Source organism: Aegilops tauschii, chromosome 3, assembly GCF_002575655.3.
Source record: "Aegilops tauschii subsp. strangulata cultivar AL8/78 chromosome 3, Aet v6.0, whole genome shotgun sequence".
NCBI lineage: Eukaryota > Viridiplantae > Streptophyta > Magnoliopsida > Poales > Poaceae > Aegilops > Aegilops tauschii.
In genome coordinates this window covers 125,322,979-125,330,637 of record NC_053037.3, presented here as the reverse complement: position 1 = coordinate 125,330,637, position 7,659 = coordinate 125,322,979, and positions in this window count along the sequence as shown.

Here is a 7,659-nt window from a genome sequence, read left to right as displayed (position 1 = left end):
CAACAGCAGATTGAAAACCGTAAGAGGAAGTATGGACAAGGGAAGTATAACTCTGGAGCTCAACAGAAGCCTCGTTTTGCCCCGAAGCCGGGAGGACAGTTTCAGCATACCCATGGAGGAGGTACTTCGCACAACCATAATGGCTCTAAAAATGGTAATGGGAATGGAGGAAGCAACGGACAGAACCGCACCAACCCATCCACCCCAGCCAAGAGGGACCTGAGCCAAGTCACTTGCTTTAAGTGCCAGAAGACTGGACATTATGCCAATGAATGTCCTGAAGCCCAAAATGGAAATGGCAATGGAAGCTCTGGGAAGAAGCCGAACCCGTTCAACAAAGGACACGTGAACCACGTGAGCGTGGAGGAGGTTGAAACACAGCCTGATGCAGTAATAGGTAAGTTTTTGGTTAAGTCTCTTACTGCAACCGTTCTTTTCGATACTGGTGCATCGCATTCATACATATCAAGGGGATTTGTGAATAAGTTTAAGTTGTCCACCAAAGTTCTCAGAACCCCTATGTTAGTAACCTCGCCAGGAGCAGAGTATATGGCAAGCCAAGGATGTTTTCAGATGCCATTGGCCATTGGTAGGCATGTTTTCCCCTCAGACCTTATAGTTTTGGAGTCGCAAGGTTTGGATGTGATTTTGGGACTGGATTGGCTATCGTTGTATGGAGGAAACATCGATTGTGCCAGCAAGACGATTTTGCTTACCACCCCAGAAGGAAAAAGGATCAAGTATGTATCCCGGCATATGCCGAAGAGGACTCAAGTGAATTCCTTATCAGGAGTTGTACAGGAGGAAGTACCAGTGGTGAAGGATTATCCGGATGTATTTCCAGAAGAGTTGCCAGGCATGCCACCGGATAGAGACATTGAGTTCTTGATTGAACTTTTGCCAGGCACAGGGCCAATATCTAAGAGACCGTACCGGATGCCCGCAAAAGATTTGGAGGAAATTAAGAAGCAGATCAAGGAGTTACTGCATAAAGGCTATATTCGCCCAAGTTCGTCACCTTGGGGATCACCAGTACTTCTAGTGGAGAAGAAAGATGGATCGCTGAGGATGGTTGTTGATTACCGTGGATTGAATGAAGTAACCATCAAAAACAAGTACCCGCTACCGATGATCAATGATTTGTTTGACCGCCTACAAGGAGCTAAAGTATTTTCCAAGATCGATCTACGATCGGGATACCATCAGTTAAAGATTCGAGAGCAGGATATACCTAAGACGGCGTTTACCACCAGATATGGATTGTATGAGTATACCGTTATGTCATTTGGTCTGACTAACGCACCCGCCTATTTCATGAACCTGATGAACAAGGTGTTTATGGAGTTTTTGGATAAGTTCGTCGTGGTGTTCATTGACGATATTTTAGTCTTTTCCAAGAATGAGGAAGAGCATGAGGAGCATTTGTGATTGGTACTTGAGAAGCTCAAAGAACATCAGTTATACGCCAAGTTCAGCAAGTGTGAATTTTGGCTGAAGGAAGTTGGATTCCTTGGACATGTTATTTCTGGAGAAGGAATAGCAGTAGACCCTGCCAAGGTTGATACAGTGACAAGTTGGGAATCACCCACGACAGTTGGAGAAATCCGGAGTTTTCTTGGACTTGCAGGATACTACCGGAGATTCATCGAGAATTTCTCGAAGACTGCTATGCCCATGACTGAGCTACTGAAAAAGGACACCAAATTCAATTGGACGGAGGAATGTGAAGCTAGTTTCCAAGAGTTGAAGAAACGATTGGTTACATCACCAGTGTTGATTCTGCCAGATCAACGCAAGGACTATGAAGTTTATTGCGACGCTTCTCGTCGAGGACTTGGAGCAGTGCTTATGCAGGAAGGAAGAGTTGTGTCATATGCTTCACGGCAACTTAAACCCCATGAGAAGAATTATGCTACACATGATTTGGAGTTAGCAGCCGTGGTGCATGCATTGAAGACATGGAGACATTTTCTCATCGGAAACCATTGTGAGGTGTACACAGATCACAAGAGTCTGAAGTATATTTTCACGCAGAAGGAGTTAACTCTCAGACAGAGGAGATGGTTAGAGCTCATTAAGGATTATGATATGAGATTGCATTATCACCCAGGAAAGGCTAACGTAGTAGGAGACGCGTTGAGCCGCAAGAGTCATGTCAACACCCTCATGACAGGAGAGTTACCTCAGGAGTTAGCCGAGGACCTTCACGTGCTATGTTTGGAGATAGTCCCAAGAGGCTATTTAGCGACATTGGAGATTCAGTCTACCTTGATGGAAAGAATCAGAGAAGCTCAGAAGACAGACAAGGAGATTGAAGAGATAAAGGAGAAGATGAGCAAAGGAAAAGCCAAGGGATTTCGTGAGGATGAGCACGATACCTTATGGTTTGAGGACCGCGTGTATGTGCCAAAAGATCCGGAGATCAGGAAGTTGATTTTGCAAGAAGCCCATGATTCACCGTACTCGATTCACCCAGGGAATACCAAGATGTATTTGGATCTGAAGAATACTTTCTGGTGGACCGGAATGAAGAAGGATATTGCAGAATATGTAGCAGTTTGTGATGTATGTCAGAGAGTGAAGGCAGAGCATCAGAAGCCAGCAGGATTGCTGCAACCATTGCCGATACCCGAATGGAAGTGGGATAAAATAGGCATGGATTTTATCACAGGATTACCCAGGACTCGTTCAGGCTATGCCTCAATATGGGTTGTAGTCGACCGCTTGACGAATGTGGCTCATTTCATTCCAGTGAAGACCACTTACACCAGTGCTAAGTTGGCAAAGATATACATGACCAGGATCGTATGTTTGCATGGAGTTCCGAGGACCATTGTATCAGACAGAGGAACCCAATTTACCTCAAAGTTTTGGAAGCAGTTACATGAAACATTGGGAACCAGGCTAGAATTTAGTACAGCTTTTCACCCACAGACAGATGGACAGACCGAGAGAGTCAACCATATTTTGGAGGACATGTTGAGAGCTTGTGCACTAGATTATGGATCTAGTTGGGACGACAATTTTCCATATGCGGAGTTTTCTTATAACAACAGTTATCAAACCAGTTTGAAGATGGCCCCTTTCGAAGCTTTGTGCGGAAGGAGGTGTAGAACACCGTTGTTATGGGACGAAGTTGGAGACCGTCAGTTGTTTGGACCGGATTTGATTAAGGAGTCTGAACAGAAAGTGAGGTTGATTCGCGATAGGCTCAAAGTAGCCCAGTCCAGGAAGAAGAGTTATGCTGATTCTAAACAAAAGGAGACAGTTCATGAAGTCGGAGACAGAGTTTATCTTCGAGTATCACCACTTCGAGGAGTGAAGCGCTTTGGAGTTAAGGGAAAAATTAGCACCCCGTTTTATCGGACCATACAGAGTTTTGGAACGTATGGGAGAGGTTGCCTACAAGCTGGAATTGCCCGAAGGATTGTCTGGAGTTCATGATGTATTTCACGTCTCCCAGTTGAAGAAGTGCCACACAGAGATGGCTGAGATACCACTGAGAGATACTGTGCCGCTGGAAGCGATTCAGCTGGAAAGTGATTTGACCTATGAGGAGAAACCAGTTAAGATTCTTGAGTATGCCAGCCGAGTTACCCGCAGTAAGGTTATCAAGTTTTGCAAAGTCCAGTGGAGTCACCACACGGAAGATGAAGCCACCTGGGAGCGAGAGGAAGATCTACGGAAGGACCACTGCCACCTATTTTCTAGCCAACCCGAATCTCGAGGGCGAGATTCATCTTAAGGGGGGTAGGTTTGTAACATCCCAAATTTTCAATCTGGTATGTTATACATACATCATCTTGCATATCATATTTTTATTGCATTTGACGAATCCTCGATAAATCCTAAGCAACTCAAGGACCCTCGGAGAGAGTTGGGGATTTTCTCGATTTTTCATATTTGATTTTCATCAAATAATAAAACGAGGATTTTGGTTTTAATTATTTTCTCTCCGGAAAAATATTTCATTAAAACTAAATGAGGGGAGAAAATATGACTTCTCCAAAACAATTGAAATATTGGAGGAAAAGTGTTAAAATCATCTATTGGATTTTATTCGGAGTTTTGTTTGCAATTTTAATTGCATTAAAAAAATATTGCACGTTTTCAAAAATTTATTTTGTGTCAAAAATGTTCACCCTGTTCTAAATATTCTAACTAGACGGGGAAATTTATTTTATCTCTTTTGGACTTTTATTTATTTTTCTACGATTTATTTCGCGGAACGTATTTAAAATAATAATAATTTGCGCCGCGCCCGACCGGGCCGAGGCCCAGCCGAGCCGCCGGCCCACCCCGCGTTCTCCTCCGCGCGTACGCCGCCGCTGCCTTTGCCCCTCCTCCAAGCACCTCCCCCCTCCATAAATAGCCCTGCCGCTGCCCCCTCCCTCTCACCCGGCCACCGCCCCACACCCGCAGCCCGCCGCCCGCCGCTGGGAGCCCGCACCGCCGCCGCCTCGAACCGCCGCCCCGCTCGCCGATCGCCGCTGCCGGAGCCGCCCCTCGCCGCCCCTCGCCACGCCGCACCCCGCCGCACCTCGCCGCCCTCGCGGGAGCTAGCCAAGCCCCGCCGGAGCCCGCCCCGACGAGGTATCTTCCGATGCCGTTTGCCGGTTTTGTTAAAAAAAACCGTTCGTTTAAAAAAACCCTAGATCTGTTTTTTTCGGTTTTGTTATTTTGTGAGCGTTCACCGACTCGTTCGTTTTAACGAACGCGTTCGTCGGATTTTCTCTGTTAACGAACGTGCGTTCCTTAACCGTTCGTCTGTTTTTTCTTTTTCGTCGGATTTTCCTAATTATCTCAGATCTCGATTTCTGATCGGATCTTCGTTCCTGTTTAACTTTTCGCTCGTTTATCGGAATCAGGCGATTCAAGCGCCTAGAGTTTCGTCTCGAAATTCTCTTTCCGTTTAACCTACTCAAACAAGTTTTTCCTACTGTAAAAATTTGACCTAGATCCAGATTAGTAAACGAAGCTTGTTTCTTTCGCCGTTTGACTTTTGTTGCTTCGTTCGAGTTGATTCTTTTTGCAAACCGGAGTTCTTAATTTGAACTTTCTGGTTGGATCTTTCATTCGAATTTTACCTGTGCATTAGATGAGTACTTATTGTTTGCTTGTTTGTTTGCGATAGAGTACCCGGAGTGTGTCGCTTGTTACTTCGAATCACTAGGTTTCGCGGATCATCAGCAAGGAAAGTAACACTTTGATCATACCTTCCATACCCAGTTTTTATTGCATTAGATCTATTTCCTCAAACACTTGCATGATTAGGATCTATTTAAATTGTGGGTATTGGGAAGTAGTTGAGGTAGTACCTATTACCTGTTTTCTTGTCAAACCCTTGGGAGTTACTTCTACGTTGCTATTATATTGCCATGCTATGCTCGTAGACGTGGATTGGGTTTTGAGAGATTTCCATGACAGATGTGAGATTGTTAATTAATGGTTTACCTAAGGTGGCAACTAAAACTCACATCTGGGTGGATTGAGGTACCTGGGTATTCCAGGATTGCCTGTTTTTTCTTTTGGACCGCCACCCAGGTTCAAAGGGATCATAAGATTATTCATGCTAGAAACTTCCGTGTGCAGCCACAAGCTATTATTGGCTCTAGCATAGTTGATTAAGTTGTGTGAACTCTTACAGTGGTAGACTAGCAGATGTAGGGGAAAGTAGGTGTAACTGTCTACCCATACGTAAGGTGCAAACACTTCTGAAAGACTGTGTCTCGGTCATCCGTTTCTCAAACATCATGTAGTGCGAGAATCAAGCGAAGGCGATCGGGTCTTGTGGGGAAAAGTGCGCAAAACCTCTGCAGAGTGTACAAACTAATCATGGTTAGCCGTGTCCCCGGTTATGGACAACTTGAGTATCTAGTACTTGGATTATCATGTGAATCTCATCACCATGTTACTTTTAATTAACTTTGCTGGGTTAATGATGATTCTTAATTGGGATTGAGATGCTGTCAACCATCTCAATGTTTAACAACCACCGTGATAGTTAAATAAAATTTATTCCTTTGCAGTAGGGAAAAATTGGCTTTTCGCAAAAACTTTAACCATAGAGCTTTCCACCAGCCATATATGCATGTAGTATAGCATTATGATGTTCATTATTCTCTATGTGTTATTTTGCCAGCATATTCCATGTGCTGACCCGTTTTCGGGCTGCAACGTTTCATGTTGCAGACTTTTCAGACGACGAGTAAGGTGCCTTAGGTCGTGGTCTTATACTCAGTGATGCCGCTGGAGTTCATTGACTCACTTATCTTCCAACTCTTCCGCTGTTATCGTATTTAGATGGCCTTAAGCCATATTTATCATACTTATTCTCTTTGGAGATATTCGATGTAATAAGTGTGTGATTGCTACTCTGTTATAAATCCTCCATTTGTACTGTGCGTGTCAGCATTACTGATCCAGGGATGACACTGGTGCACAGCAACACAGACCATTTGAGGTCTGGTCGCTACATGGGGCGGGGCGGCGAAGGAGCGGCGGGTGCGGGGGCGGCGGTGCGATGGAGCTGCAGTGCTGGGGGCGGCGGGGGTGGAGTCCGGCGGGGGTCGGGGCGGTGGCGTTGAGGCAGCGCAAGACCACAGCGGCGGACGACGTGCAGGTGCGGCGGACGGAGGGGCGGAGCAAGGGGGCGGCGGCGTACGGTTGGGGTCGAGTGGGGGATCTGGCGAGGGAGGGAGGGAGGCCATAGTGCGAGGGGAACAAGTACGTCGATTCTAATGGCGCACCTCCCCCTGGTGCGCCATAAGTACGTCGATTCTAATGGCGCACCTCCCCCTGGTGCGCCATTAGAATTTTGTTTTACTTACTAGCCCGACTGGTCAGGTTATATTCCACCTAACCCTATCTCCATCAGAACATGCCCACTAGCCCGACTGGTCAGCACGCAGCACACACACTAGGAGGTCCTGGGTTCGATTCCCAAGCTCCCCAATTTTTGTTTTTATGCATTTAAAATGTTGTTTGATATTTATTTGTGTTTAAATATGTTCAAACTTGTTTAAATCATAACAGTAATATTTTTTTTATAAAAACAGTAATGATTTTTTTAAAAATATCATCAAATTTGTTATTTGAAAATATAATCAAATTTGCTTTTTTGCAAATTTAGTTGCATTCATTTGTGACGGTGGAGCGGGCCGGGGAGGGTGCGGGGGAGAGGGTGCGGGGGGTCGTCGGCGACGGCCGGTGGAGCGGGGGAGGGTGCGGTGGGTCGTCGGCGACGGTGGAGTGGGGGAGGGTGCGGGCCGGGGGTCGGCGGCGGCGGCCGGTGGAGCGGGGGAGGGAAATATTCTTTCTCTCCGAAACCACCTGCCCCGCGAGATATCCGAAACCGAGATAGTCGTGCACCGTCGTGAGCAGTGCGGCTCTCATAGGGAAATATTCTTTCTCTGCGGCGTCCCACGTATCAACCAACTGCCCCAGGTGCGCCATTAGTAGTTTTGTAAAAAAGTAAAAAATAAAAAAAATATTGTAGTGGCGCACTATGTTCCTGGTGCGCCATTACTAGTTACAACTAGTAATGGCGCACTATGTCCTCGTGCGCCATTAGTATGTCTGGAAAAATAAAAAAAATTGTTACTAATGGCGCACCGTGTGTCTGGTGCGCCATTAGTGTATTTCACACTAATGGCGCAC